This window comes from Neodiprion fabricii, chromosome 7 (assembly GCF_021155785.1).
Source record: "Neodiprion fabricii isolate iyNeoFabr1 chromosome 7, iyNeoFabr1.1, whole genome shotgun sequence".
Classification (NCBI taxonomy): Eukaryota; Metazoa; Arthropoda; class Insecta; order Hymenoptera; family Diprionidae; genus Neodiprion; species Neodiprion fabricii.
The window spans coordinates 665,001-679,252 of record NC_060245.1 but is presented as its reverse complement, the minus strand read 5'-3'; the positions used below and the strand labels follow the sequence as shown (position 1 = coordinate 679,252).

The 14,252-nt window shown below is 47.2% G+C and overlaps 1 protein-coding gene across 1 annotated transcript in view; it reads left to right on the top strand.

Moving 5' to 3' along the window:
* The window catches only part of LOC124186573 (alpha-protein kinase 1-like), a 111,041-nt gene that overhangs the window by 95,044 nt on the left and 1,745 nt on the right, over nt 1-14,252 (top strand). The window lies entirely within an intron of this gene.

Below are 14,252 nucleotides of genomic sequence, written 5' to 3'. Positions count from 1 at the left end.
GCTTGAGAAATGCTCGAAAGAAGCTGCTGCACTTCACTGGAGGCGGCACTTACGCGTCCGGGCTTATGGAAAAACACGCGAGTGGCGTGCCGTTTGGTCTCGCAAAAGTTAATTTCAAGAAGGAAAAAAAAAAAAAGAAACGAAAAAGAAATGAAAAATGGCCGCCATCCGCTCACTTGTATAATTAGACACTGTCGCTTAATTGCGTCTCCCCGGTAATTGCGGTGGCGCAAGCCGCGAAGTGCAACGGCAGCGGGAAGAAAAGTTAGCGAAAACGAACGAACGAACGTCTACGGGTATATGTATATATATGTACCTACGTAATATACGCGGCAACATGTATATATATGCATATGTGTGTGTCTGTGTGTGCGCGTATATACATCTGTACCTGGATACGCGGTATATGTATACTTTTCTGTCTTCGAGATACGAATCTCGGTCGACGGACGACAATGCGGGAGGAGAACCCGCAGTCAACTGCGATCGAGGTTTATAGGCATATGTATAGGTACAGTACATACGTTTCTTCTTTGTCGCAGCGGTGATACAGACCTACAAGGTAAATTGTGAAAACCGTAATACTTACATACCGCGTTGTGTGGTCAGATTCAGCCTCGGCTGCGCCTCTGGAACTCTTCTCGCCTTCACCCTCGCAACATTTACGAGTTTACAGCCCCGCTGGAGACTCGACGTGCGGTTCACCTGAAAATTTCAGAAAATTAGAAAAGAGGCCTTTGAAATTCCCAGACGTCTTTCGACCGTGCTCGACAATAAAGGAGAGAGATAGACAGATATAATATATTCGTGTCTGTAACAATATATTAGACAATGTAGCCACAGAGCATTAGCATAAAACTTACTTTGTGACTAAAAGAGATAGACAGCACAATGTAATGCGGCACTTCAGCGTAGGGAATTAAACTAGAGTAGCCTACACCTAACATCCAATGACTAGCACGCGAAATCGTGAGTAAGAAAAGAGAGAGAAATTTGCACCGTAAGCAAATGAAAAGTAAGTAAAGTGAAGAGAGAGAGAGAGAAAGAGAGAGAGAGAGAGAGAAAACCCCAACTCAAGAATCAACCAACAGCGATGGAAGAAGGTCGGCTACGAACCCGTAGAGCTGCGAAGCCTGTTATTTATGAAATTCGACGGGCCGGGCGCAGAAATGAGCCTCGAAACTCGTTTCGCAGGTGTGTAAATGGGGAAACGTCGCAACGAGGTTCGGGAATTTTCGAATGACTCCTCGTCGTAAACCGGGGAATGAGTGTCGAGAACGTAAGTCCCTCTTCTCGTGAAGACCCTGAACGAGACGCGTCATCGAATGCGTTATGTGAATTTACCACAAGAGGCAGGAATCCTCGGTTCGCTCAGGTTGCACCCATAATTCAAAAATCCCACGCGTCTTCGACTGATACCTCGTACGACAGTGATGCTTTGATTTTGCGGAATCAGAAGCGAGAAAAAGTAGAAATGAGGGCACGAGCTGGTATACATTACATATATCTCTCTTGTTTGCGGTTTTTACTTTTTATTTGTCATTCATTTTTCTCATTTTAAACGCGAAAGACATTCATCTTGCTTACGCCAAGGTTCAGGCTTCTATATCGCGGACAGCAAAGCCTCCCCTTAATGAATAAGATTACAGTGTCTTTCATCATTCCGCGCAATTTCCACGGCCCCTCTTCGAAGTTCCGCCACAGCCGCAGCCGAAAGCTCGAGCCGTTCAAACACGAAACAAAAGGCAGCCACGCTCGTTCGCAAGAAAGAATACGGCCCCAGGATGAAACAAAGGCTGTAGTTTCTAATCAGACATTTCTAAGGATCCTGGCATACCGGCATACCACGCGCGACCCGCGCCCAACCGCTCGCCTATCACCCCGCTCTGTCATCGGAGGAAAAATGTCGGGGGGTAGGAAAAAAGAGAGAAAAAAAAATTATAGCCCCTTTGGAGAGCCACACGCGCGGCACCGTCGACCGTCAACCGTCACTATCACATCCGACGACGACGGGCATGGCCGAGGATGCGAGGCGAGGCAAGGCGAGGCAAGGCGAGATGCTCCCTCCATTCCCTCGTCCAATAAAATCTTTCTTCCTTCTCAATCCTCCCTATCTCCCCCTCTGCCTCTCCCTCTCTATCTCTCTCTTCGTCTATCCCCCGAACGGTTTCGAAAAGAGGTCGGCAATCCACTTTCCCCGAGGTTCCCCAAGGGTTTCGACTAGAAATTAGATCCCGGTTATAAAAACGGTCGATCAAAAATTAAAACCGGCCCCTCCGTTTTAATAAAGAATCCAGTCAGGGTCGCGCGATTCTCTGAGGCGGTTCGCCGTGGGCTGCGACAAGAATGGATATTTCATTTTTCGTCGCAGAGGAAAAGGGAAAGGAATACTAAAAATGACAATACTTCGGAGTAACGACGCCAACAATAAGCGGAGAGAAAATACCAGCGCGCCTAACCTGTCAAATGATCGAATTAATACATTCCTCCTGCGAACCGTGTCACACTCCGAGCGAGGGTACTGATATTAACGTTCCTTCCAGACCCCCGTGTTACGACACTACGTCAGTCAGTCAGTCAACGCAACGATCGGTTGCGGCGCAGTCCTCGACCGACATCGGGCGGCATATAGGTATAATTATTCACCGGCTGTGAACAAATCGTCTTTTCAAACTTCTTCTTCTTCATCAAAAGACCAGGAAGCGCCCTACTACTTAGCTACCTTCTATTTTCGCGACACCAGACGAGCGACTCGGGGCATTTAGCGTGATAGACAGACAGGACGGCGCTGGTTACGACGTAGGTACGTCGTTCGATCGCCCGCGACAGTTTTCGGGTCATGTGTTAAATTACCCGCCGAGGTGTAGGTACCTACACCTGTGCACAACGGGTCGCACAGGATACTTAGAGCGATATTTGGGTTCGCAGCAAAGAGTCAACTTGACAAGCATTCAGACCTGCTTTACGCTACGTATATAAAGAAATTCTTGCACGCGAATGCTTGCGAGCTTGCTCATTCGCACCGTGCGTATACGTGGCACCGGCTATAACTACTCTCAGCTGGGACATGGATAACCCAGAAACATCAAGAGTCTGAATTTAGCGTACCACACGCATCCTCTAGGGCGGAGGACTGAATTCACAGAAACTTGATCGTCCGACGACACACATGTACCATCAAGCCCTGCAGCAGCTCGGAGGATGCGATAGACGCATACAGCATTGACTGAAATAGGGGTCCGCGGCACCTGGACGCCCGATAACAACGCACCTCGCGTCGCGCTGCAAAAGGATATGCTGCGAATATCGTCGTACCGTCGTATAAAACTGCCAAGTCCCGCACAATGTAATGGGGGATCGGTATCACATCCCCGCGGGACGCTGTTGCCTACCAACCCTGTCCTTTCCTTCCCCCGCAGGTATACGCGCATACATCCCTCGAACATGCGGCGTTTGATGTGGGTACACGCATACCCTGCCGTGCCTGTCTTGCCTCATGCCGAGATATATCCCGGGGTAGTGCCAAGTTGGTTTAGGTCTTGCTCCGCGACGAGGTACGAGGCCGGTCGCTGGAAAAGTCTACCTTTTCTTTTCTGCCGAGGTGTTGGCTCGTTAGAACGTAACCCCCTCACGCTATAGACACGTTATACTCTTCCCTACCGTAATAACCAGTGCCGTGTTTAGTTAGACGCCGCGGTTATACAACTTAAATCTGAGCAGGGAAATTTCGTAAGGGAAATAACCTGTTTCTTGCATAGAAGAATACTCGAATTAGTTATAAATTTCACGCCCACGAATGTCAACATGTATTCTGTCACGGCTGTGCAGCGGTGTACGAATACGTACCTGCTGTACGATAAATTCAACTTCGTCAGCCGCAAGATGCAAGTTTTGGCAGAGAAATTGAAAAATTATTCGAACAGCTCTCCGTATCTCCGTACGACTCTCTCGCGCGTGTTGCTGGATTTGCATAAGAAATCATTCAAACTCGTCGAAAGCCGACCGAGAGGAACTCTGACAATGAGTATAGAGTTTGCGGCCCGGAGATCCGATTTGAATAGAATTTCAAAGGTCCCTGTCTTTTCCAAAAGCGCTGCAAGTACAATACAACCCCCCCCACCCCCCGCCAGCGGCGGAGAAAAGTATAAACTGTCCAAAGACCTCCGCGCAGATCTTCATCTCAACGGCGCGCGGTAAGCTCGCCTATTTAGGTACCGGCCAGACACTGTGCCGTGCATGTAGCCGCGATGCGGGAGTCGAAGAGGAGGGGGGGGGGGGGGGGGGGGGGGAAGAGGGAGGTGGATGAATACGTGCCCATCGAGAGAAGAGGGAGAATGTATTAAAGAACCTGCCGGTTCTGCGGACACTCCATCATCGCACCCGCATGATCCTACGCCCGGGTATTAGTGAGGATATATACGACGGTAGATTATGTGGACTGTTTCAGGAACAGCAGGGACGAATGACACCCGTAGTAGTGGGAGTCGACGCTACAGTCCTCCAAGACCTGCATTAACGATCCAAGACCGACCCAACTCCCAGGCTTCCTCCTCGACGCTATACGTATATACCTAACCCACGTCAAACAGCTGATTCCAGTCCGCGATCCCTTCGAGTCAGGAACAGCTAATGCCTGTCTCGCCTCGCTCTTTGTCGTACATTCTCGTCACAGCTAGGAATATTCGAGTCGGGGAGGGAGTAGGGGGATCGTCTCGTGCTGATGATACACGCGTAACATTACACCCATGCATCCTATGATACCTGTACGCTATACGATACGAGTAGACGCGTACCGTGAACCGATTCCTAATCCATTATCAATTGAGTGTAATCTTTCCAACCAAATTTCTCGAATCTCCGAGAGGGAATTTTATTTGTTTACAGACCAAGCGTGGTTAGGAATGCTCGAGAGTTTATCTTTGCCGTATGATATATACAATAAAATCGAGTTTTAGTCCCGAGATATAGGATGAATTCTCAAGATGTCCGTGAATCAACACTTGATATTTTATTTGGTTTAATAATACGCGGTGCGACGGATAAGGGCGCAGAACGGACGGCACGAATTCATTCGATAACGTTTCGTTATTACTTTACAACCTGCTTGTTCACGTAATCTTTGACAATCGTATAGTAAACGTGGCAATAATCGGGATCCTAGATAACTCATCGTTCCTTCGCCCACGTTAAGAAACGAAGGCGAATCAGAGGAAAGAAAAAATAAAGGTTTAACGCCTCGAGTTGAACCATGCGGCCACTAGAAGCGTGAATCTTTTGAGAGCCCCGCCTTATTTGTATAACACCTGCCAAAAGCCTGCACCAAGAGAAGAAGAATAATACCCATAAATGCAGTTATATTATAGAGATAGGTACATACATACATAGGTGGAAGTAAAAAAGAAAGAAAGAAGAAAATATATGCTGTTGAAAAAAGTAGCAACGCATTGCGAAGCGTCGGTGTGCCGTTCAGCAATTTGGATAAGACAATAGCTGAAGGGTGAAGGCTGAAGGCTGAAGACTAAATGCTGAAGACTAAAGACTGGGAGGGCTGGGGGCCGAAAGAAGACACAACGGTGGTCGTTTGTTTGCCATCTTCTACCCGGACTCGCCCTGAAGCCTCGTCGCGGACAGATGAAACAGACAATGCTTAGATTAGGGGGAGCAGGTGCTGTGCTCCTATGCTACAACAACCCGACTCGAGGGGAACAATTTTACAAATGATAGTGACAGTGTAGTCGAGAGAGGTAGATAGACAATGGATAGGCGGAAGATCGATTCGTTTGAAGAAAAAGGGAAAAGAGGGGGAAAAAATGAGGTATGAGCCAGACGGTGCTGGAACGTTTCCCGAAGACGGAATGTTCGCAAACATATCGCACGATCACGAAATTCGTCAATATTTACAATCATATGCGATTCATGATACAATAGAGGCCTGATAATTCTGCACTGCGTGCGACACATAGCTGCTATTGACAAAGTGCCGCCATTGCTCGACCACGTTAGCCGAGTAATATTCCCGTCTGTACTTGAGATGGACAGAATCTACGTATGACGTGCAATCTAACTGAGCGTATAAAATATTCTGGCGCATTTCGATCGACATTCGATAGTTACGCTTGCATTCTCGCGGTTATCAACGCGTTCCGTGTACACAGTTGGCCTTCGAAAAAAAAAACAAAAACAAAAAGGAAACAGATAAAGCGTGAAAGGGCGATAAGCGGCACTATCGATGGGCAGAAAGTCTGTCGAATGCCGACGACGTTTTCAACAGTTTGTTCGTACGGAGACTGAAGAAGAAAGGGTTGACAAGCAATAGCGGACAATCAGGCGGACGTTGTGAGTCAGGGGGAAAAAATTTACCCGCCGCGCCGGTCTGGCGTAAGGCGATTGTAGCGAAAAATGAGTTGATGACAAGGAAAAAAAGAATTACAGGGTGAACGACACAAACCGTCGACGTGGCTCTTTTCCAGGGCTACTCTCGGTCGATCACATATGCTTGCCCTCTTTCTCTAGCTTCAGCTGATAACTTTTCCAAGTATATGCTGCCTGCATGTTTGATCAATCGAAAAAAATACTCAAAACCGTACAAGAACCTGTATACCGAGTTGTCACTATGCAGGAGAATATACCTATATACACATAAAACGTGCAATGCCCATACCTGGGCCAACTGACAACTGATAAGAAGTTAACGACAACGATGGCTGTCGGAATGAATCGTTCTAAACGACGTCGGCACGTATGCCAACGATACGGTTTGTAAATGTATATACATTCATACCCACACTTTTACCTACAACATACAATTTCTCCAAAGGTCGACAATAATAATACATGCACATACATGTATAGTATATAATATACATAATACGTTTACCAGTCGCTCGGAATTAAAAACCAGATTATAGAAATGCGTTGTAAGGCTGTCTTGATTCTCATATAAAACATACCGGTTAAAGAGTCGCCGTAGCAGAAGGGAGTTGATAGCTCATTAAGGAGTGTAATTCTAGCATTGATCCGTGAGCGTCGATCGTGGAATACTTATACACACCTTGTGTGTTGAATAAATTACCACGGCAGCATAATTCTTCAAGGTGAACGAGCTGTCACTGATAAGAAAAAGACAATCGAGATATTGTGATAAATTGTTCTGATCCCGAGTAAGCCAATTGTTAAGCAATTTGAAAAAAAAACACACACACAATATGTTGAACTCGCTCGAGCATCCGGCAAGTACAGATAGGTACCTAATACATGGGCAGGTGAGGTAAATGTAGGTATATAGAATAGAATTCGAATCTGTATATCACGGGATTGCAATTTTTTTTTCATACCTCTCCACTATGATGACAGAAATTACGCCATGGGCAGTCGAGTTTGCAATTACAATCGGGGGAAACAAGCAAAGCTGGCAGCTAGGCACACAATTAAAAGTTAAGGATGGCAAAACAGTTGAAGACGCTCGAAAAGCTTGGCGTGTGGCGGAATGATTAAAACGAGATGATGGAGAAATAGAAATACACACGTAGGATACAAAAATTGGGTAGAAAGGTGCAAAGACAACCGTCGAGAATAAAAGAAAAAAACCTTCAATTTCAGCAGTCATTCTCAATTTTCTTACCTGTTTTTCCCCCCTTTCTTTACAGGCGCTTAAGGACCGAAAAAGTCGTGTATTTGTTACTCGACGCAGGGGCGAGGAGTCTTACGAAAGGCTGAACTCGCAGTAGTCGGCGTATCATTGCGTCGCGACACCGTCATCATCGCCAAGCAGACAAAATCAATTTACCTGACAGACACGGCATGGGCATGACCACGATCCTACAGTTTTGTCTTTATTTGTACCAGGCGTGCATTTTTTCCCCTCTTTTTACTTTCCTTATTTCCAGGTCCACTCGGGCGTGCCCGCAGCTGTGACTTTGGCCGAGAAAATTACTTGCCCGCAGTGCCTTTAGGCAGCGAATCTAAAAATATAGAACTACCCGGCAAGCCTTGCGTCGCGGGTCGGCTCCATGGCGAATGGCCGGAAGCTTACGGGGCAGGAATTGATTTGGGCGCAATTATATAAGTTAATATCGAGTAGCGAAGGGCGGGCAGGAGAGCCTTTTGCGGAGAGCGCGGAGAAGAGCGTTGCGCGGAGATTGAAATATTTTCATTTAAAAGTTAAATCCACCACTTTGCCAAACCGGGCGGCGACGAGAGACGAGGAGATAGGTATAACGGAGACGACCGCGTGCACTTTGCCCATGTTCCCTCCTCCGTTTGTTTGTCGAGTTTAAATATATTCGAATGAGTTGTAAGCCCAGCGTGCGGCCTACTCTCGGATGATTAATTTCATTCGTCGAATCCACACTTGACACATGGATTGTTATTTGTATCTGCCTTCGATGGGTGTTGCGAGTAAGAGAGAAAAGGGAGAAGGGAGGGGCGCGTTGCGTTAGAGCTGTGAGGGAAATGGAATCTGGAGGAACGATTGAACCGAAGCGAAATGGGACGGCGCCGATGCGGGAAGAGGAGATGCGAGACGAAAAGAGATTACGCCGCCGCGGCAGACGGATGGACGGACGGACGGACGGACAAACAGACCGAGAGACAGGAAGGATGCTGGGCTTCCTCGAAACATGATAGCTGAAATTATTACGTACCATCCGTTCGAACGAGATGATTCGACCACCGCCATGCGTCTACGGAGCAAGCCTAGGTTATCTAGGTGACGATAGAGTAAAACCTTTGCCTCCTCTTTCAGTAAATTCGTAAGCAGATAACTACAAACTTAAGCATGATTGCGAAATTGACGCAAAACGTAAGGCGCGAATAATAATAATAAATAAAACTGACGTACATTACGCGACACGTTTATACAGTGACCCAGTCTCGACGAAACGGATGTTGTTTTGGGTTAACTGGTATGCGAAGGGTCGCGCTGCGCTAGTGTACGAGAGCAGTTGCGATTACACATACGCAACTTACATTACGAACATGATCCTCCTGCACCGTTGCATAACACGTAAGGTGCTCCGGAGTAAAAAATTGTCTCACAAGTTAACGACGCGCACCCCTCCGATGCTTTTAGGTAATAATAATCTGTCTCCTAATTGGAAGACAATAGAATGAACGAGTAGATATTGTAATACCTCCCCTTTGCTTCTTTTGATGAAATCTCGACCGACGTACACGACGCCAAATATTCATTGCGGCACGACTATGAATTTTGTATCCTCGCGTGTCAGCTCGGCTCGCAATCAGGGGACAGTAAGCTCCATAGAGGATAATAAATGCTTATTCTGTTCTCATCCTACATGCAGACACTGTGTGTATATACCAAGTCGCGAGCCTCGGTAGCATATTTCATTCGTGTAGCTATAGCTCACAGTCAGACCGAGCGGTCTCGAGTCGGTTGATTATTTTTCTGACTTGAGGTTCGATCGATGCCGAGGAAACGGGTGGATAGCTAACAGCGCTTTGCACCGCTGCAGTTACTAACGTAGATCAGACACTAGGCCGGGAGATATCCATATTTAATCCACCCACACGTGCGTTGCCTGTATTGTACTCTATTCACTATTCCCTTTGCAATCGGCGACTAACGCGAACTAGATCTATCCTCTCCGCGGTCAAACGTGTTTATATAAATAGATTGCATGACAATCAATTCTGGACTCTCGATATCGCTTCACGGTATAATACATGTACCCATCAGCCGACGCCCGTGAGATAAAATGATAAACGCCGTGCATAGCCAAACCGTATAATAATTCGGGAAGCATTGATTTTGTAATTATCGGTTTTACATTCCCTCGCCGCGCACGCGGGTGGCACCCGCTTCCGTACAGATCGGAAGACCTTCCCCGTCGGCCCGACCCGATCCGGGTGAACTCGGCGCAACGAAACGCATCCAGCAACAGCCACGGCAGCCGAGCGAGTTCGGCCGCAGTCGGCCATCTGCATTATTTATGGTCCTCGGTTGTAAAGCCTTGAATTATACCGGGTGGCGTGCTCGAAGAATTCCCTCCATTCGACTCCCAGCCGAAACGCATATAATCTGTGTGCGATTACGTCCCAGAATTGAAATGGAAAAAATTCGCGCACGCGTTCGCAAGGAATGAGCAAAGGATGGGTTAGCTCGAGCGAAGCGGACACCGGGACTTCGGGAGTCCGTCAGGTTCGTTCGCCGGGACGTTTTACGGTAGGCGAAGCAGAAGTAACGATCAGACTTGGGTGAAAAATTTATAAGGATCTCAAGTCAGTTGAATTGACGTCGTCGAAAGTGTCTACGGCTTCCTTGAGAGGGGTTAGGGGGTGGGGACGACTCAACGTCAGATACGAGGAGAGGGTATTTCGTGCGCTTGGCTACGGTGTGCCGATGATGGAACAACTCGGGATATAACCCGAGCACCACCGCAGGTAAACGTTCCTCGGTAGTATAGTACCTACATGCATACATCGACCAGCCAGCCGAGTCTTGATCAAAGCGACCCGATCTGACGAGTCTCGCTGATTAATGATTAATATACCAACGCGTACGTACACATTGATCCGCATTTATACCAATAAGACTGTTATCCTGCTCTCATACGCACGAAAGATCGCAGCAGCATATCTCTCGTTTTTTCTTTTCTTATCGATAACAATTACGTACCAAAATCACATTTGTAATAAAAAGGTAAGAATCAGAACGCTACTATATAAGGTATTGATCGCTTCGCTTCCATTTCTTTTTCCTCCTGTTTCTCCTTTTCATTCTTTCCGTCAACTTTGCGCAAGCGGTACGTACAGGTACTATTATCGTCTCCCGCATAAGGCTTCCATACCACGTCTTTAGACTATACAGCCAAGGATTCGCGCGAACGACTTGTCCGTTCGTTGAACGGTCATATGAGACGGTGAAGATCGACGTTTGCCAAGATTTTCCTTCGCTCGAATCTTCCACGGCACTTTGCTGTCCGTTGCAATTTGCGTTCGTTTCTATCGAGCAATGTATAAACATACGTAGATCAAATACGTACAAGGTGGGAACGTAATAACCATCGCTTGTAAAAGGAAACTTGCAGTGACTACTCCTGCTATCAAGTTTACCTTTTATACAATTTTCCGAATCTCGGAATGCGTCCTACGAACGGCAAAATGGTAAATGATCGATTTGCTTATACCGCAAAGAAATGAAAGATAGATCGACAATGGCGAGCAGCACCCCGTGATCCGTGTGATTCGGAGAGACGTTGTATCGGACGTAGGTATCCTATGCCACCCCTTTCTCCTTCGTTTCGTAATTTAACCGTGTGTGCGCGCAAAGTTCCCCCAAAGTCTCGGAGGGCCGCGGTGCGCCGGGGGGTACCGATGATGAGGCAGTTTATGCGTTTTTAACGACCCAGGGCGAGGTGAAACGACGACGAGCTACGAGCGACGACGAACGGGAAACCGCCAAAGTTATGTTTAGGGGTTAACGATCATGAGATGTGCGTGCGCCGCGCCGCGCCGCAATTTACTTCAACTCGGAAACCGCTATAAATTCCAAAGTCCCCCCCCCCCTGCCCTCACCCCGCCGCAACTCCTGCTCCACCTAATAATTAGCGGATGCATCTGGGTCTCTCTCGTGAAACGCATCACGCACCTAATCATTCTCTCGCGTCGACCCACCCTTAATTAATACAGCCAGTCAAGGGTCCGGAAGAATATTTGGATCAAGAACGATCGTAATACTCGTTTGGAACTCAATGTCTATGACGCCGGCAAACCGCTTCAATCGGAGAGAAAAAAAACTGCAGTTACTAAGCGGGGAGAGTTCTGCTAGGTTTGATTACTGCACGATCAGTGAATTGACACACCCGTATAGTTCGAAACTCTGACCGAATGGAAGTTTTTCAGAGTTTCCTCACTTAAGTTTACACCGTAAACGTCTACGGTCATTAGCGCCGTGTTCCCTCGTATCCAGCCGTTTGGCAGATGAGAGAGGAGCAACTTTCAAGATCTTGTCTTGCTCCGCCCCGCCCCAGGCTCGCAATGTCGCTTATTAGCGATTCCGATATCTCTTTGAAAAACTGCTTGCATTTGACGACCGAAATTCATCATCTCCCTCCGTAAGGGATTTGAAATCTTTTGTAAAAAACAACTCGCACAAAACTGATCTGTGACACGAAAAGGAAGAAGATTCAGCGCTAGCGCCGTTAAACGTATATACAGACGAGACAAAGTATGCAAGCTGCATCATATTCACTTATTACATCAGGTATATGCCGTATGCAGCACATAGCATGTACAAACCGGCGCGTAGGATCGAGGAGGTAAATCAGCCTAGTCACCTAACGATCAGCCGCAGCCTGACTAATGACGCGAGTCAGCTGATGCGGACGGACGGTCCGATCTGGTAGCTCAAAGCAAAGTGCTTCTCCGGCATCCAACAGCCGCTGGCTGGATCGCGCTCTCGTTTTTTACGTCTTCCCTCGCTCTCTTTCTCCTCTTCTCCTTCGTCTGCTGCGGACGGCAGTGATGATCTATGAAGCATTCTCCGAAATGGCAAAAATAAATTGCGACCATGAGTCGAGTCCGCAGGGACTGGTTTGAAACAAGTATTTTGGAACGACGGAGCAGCCTCTATGAGATCAAAGACAAGCTCTCGTGGTTTTCAACTATTTCGCCGTCCGCTCACATACGTGTAACGTCGTCTTTGCCAAGTAGCAGAAACGATCAAAAAATTTATTTAAAATAACAAAATAAAGACTATGGAATGGAAATTAAAACGTATCTCTGCACTGAACCGTTGAAAAAACGTAGGTAGTCGGTAGACCTCGTCTATCGTTCGCGTCAATTTTACTTCTTAACCCCTCGCGAGTTTTCGAAATTGGGTACATCTTGTACGAGACGTATTATATCAACATTATTAGCGTATCGACTCCGCGTAGCTGGGTTTTTTAACCATGCAGTTTACAAGTAAGCAGAAACTACGGTGAGATTATTATTCCCGTAGAATTGTAGAATAAGGAAAAATCGTTGTCCGCGGTTCTTTGGTTTATAACAAGTGCGTTACGTAATGCGAGGTAATCCGCGTATATTTACCGCTACAGTTGCAGAAAGGAAAAGAGGAAAATTGTTAAGCCGAGACAGCTGCAAATGCCAATTGAACCAGGATAAATTTGCCGAAAGATGTGGACGGATGTAGGTATAATAGGGTCACCCGTCCGAGCTTCAATGCGAATAGACTTTGTCGGACATATTATGTACGTAGGTACACGCGATATAAAGTTAATTTCCTGCGTGAATGTTATACCCGGGTCAAAAGTATAACCGGGGGGGTTTATCTTGGTGCCAGATGCGTTCTCGCGCGCAACTTTGTACAAGTGTATACGTATGTACGTAAGAAACAACGGCGGCAGCGCGGCGGCGACGACAAACGCTTCCTACGACCGCACAACTTTAATACGGGTAGAGCAGCCAGCAGATGCAGGGCCTGCGAGACGGAACGTTGGCCTCCGGCCATTCGAGTAACCCGAAACAACGCTCGTGGTTGAATGACAAATTGACAATCCTACAGTACCTACTAGTATGTACACGTTACTCGGTTCTGCCGTCCAACTCAGATGACGGGAGATGTTTGTACGAGATTGCACCAATTCATTACGGGGAAAAAATATAAATACACCTGTGTGGTCACCGAGGCTTGCACACTGCAGGTGTAAAATTTCGACAAGTATATAACAGTCCTCCGCTTCGTATAGCTCCGTTTTTTCCCCCATTCCCTTTCACGTCCCCTAAGGCCCAGGGTATACACCAGCGCTAATAACTTGTTGTTTGTTCGGTAGATTACTTGGCCTCGCCAGGGTACTCAATTCCTTCTATACTTTTATTTCCCTGGATATAGTCCAGGGTCACATCATCCCCGCGTTACCATTCCTCTACTCATTTCCCTTTTTCTCTCACGCTCGCACCGACACGGACACGTTGAGCTCGTCGCTCTCACATACGTCTCCCCCTGCCTCGGATGCCTACATACTCGAACGGATATACACGTGCAAAGCGTCGCACGCGTTTAAATTAACCCACACGTAGATGAGTCTGAATAGCTTAACGAATCGCAACCCTTAGACGGTGTTTCAAGATCCGGCGTACAGAGCTGCGGCACTCTTGCGTTTCCCTCAAAATAAACCGCGATGTGTGTATACATACGAGTATACATAAACCGCACTCCCACGTTTAGGCTGTATGGGTAAAAGCCCACTGACGGTTTGTACGAATAGATATGTGTGTGTACCTATACGTGG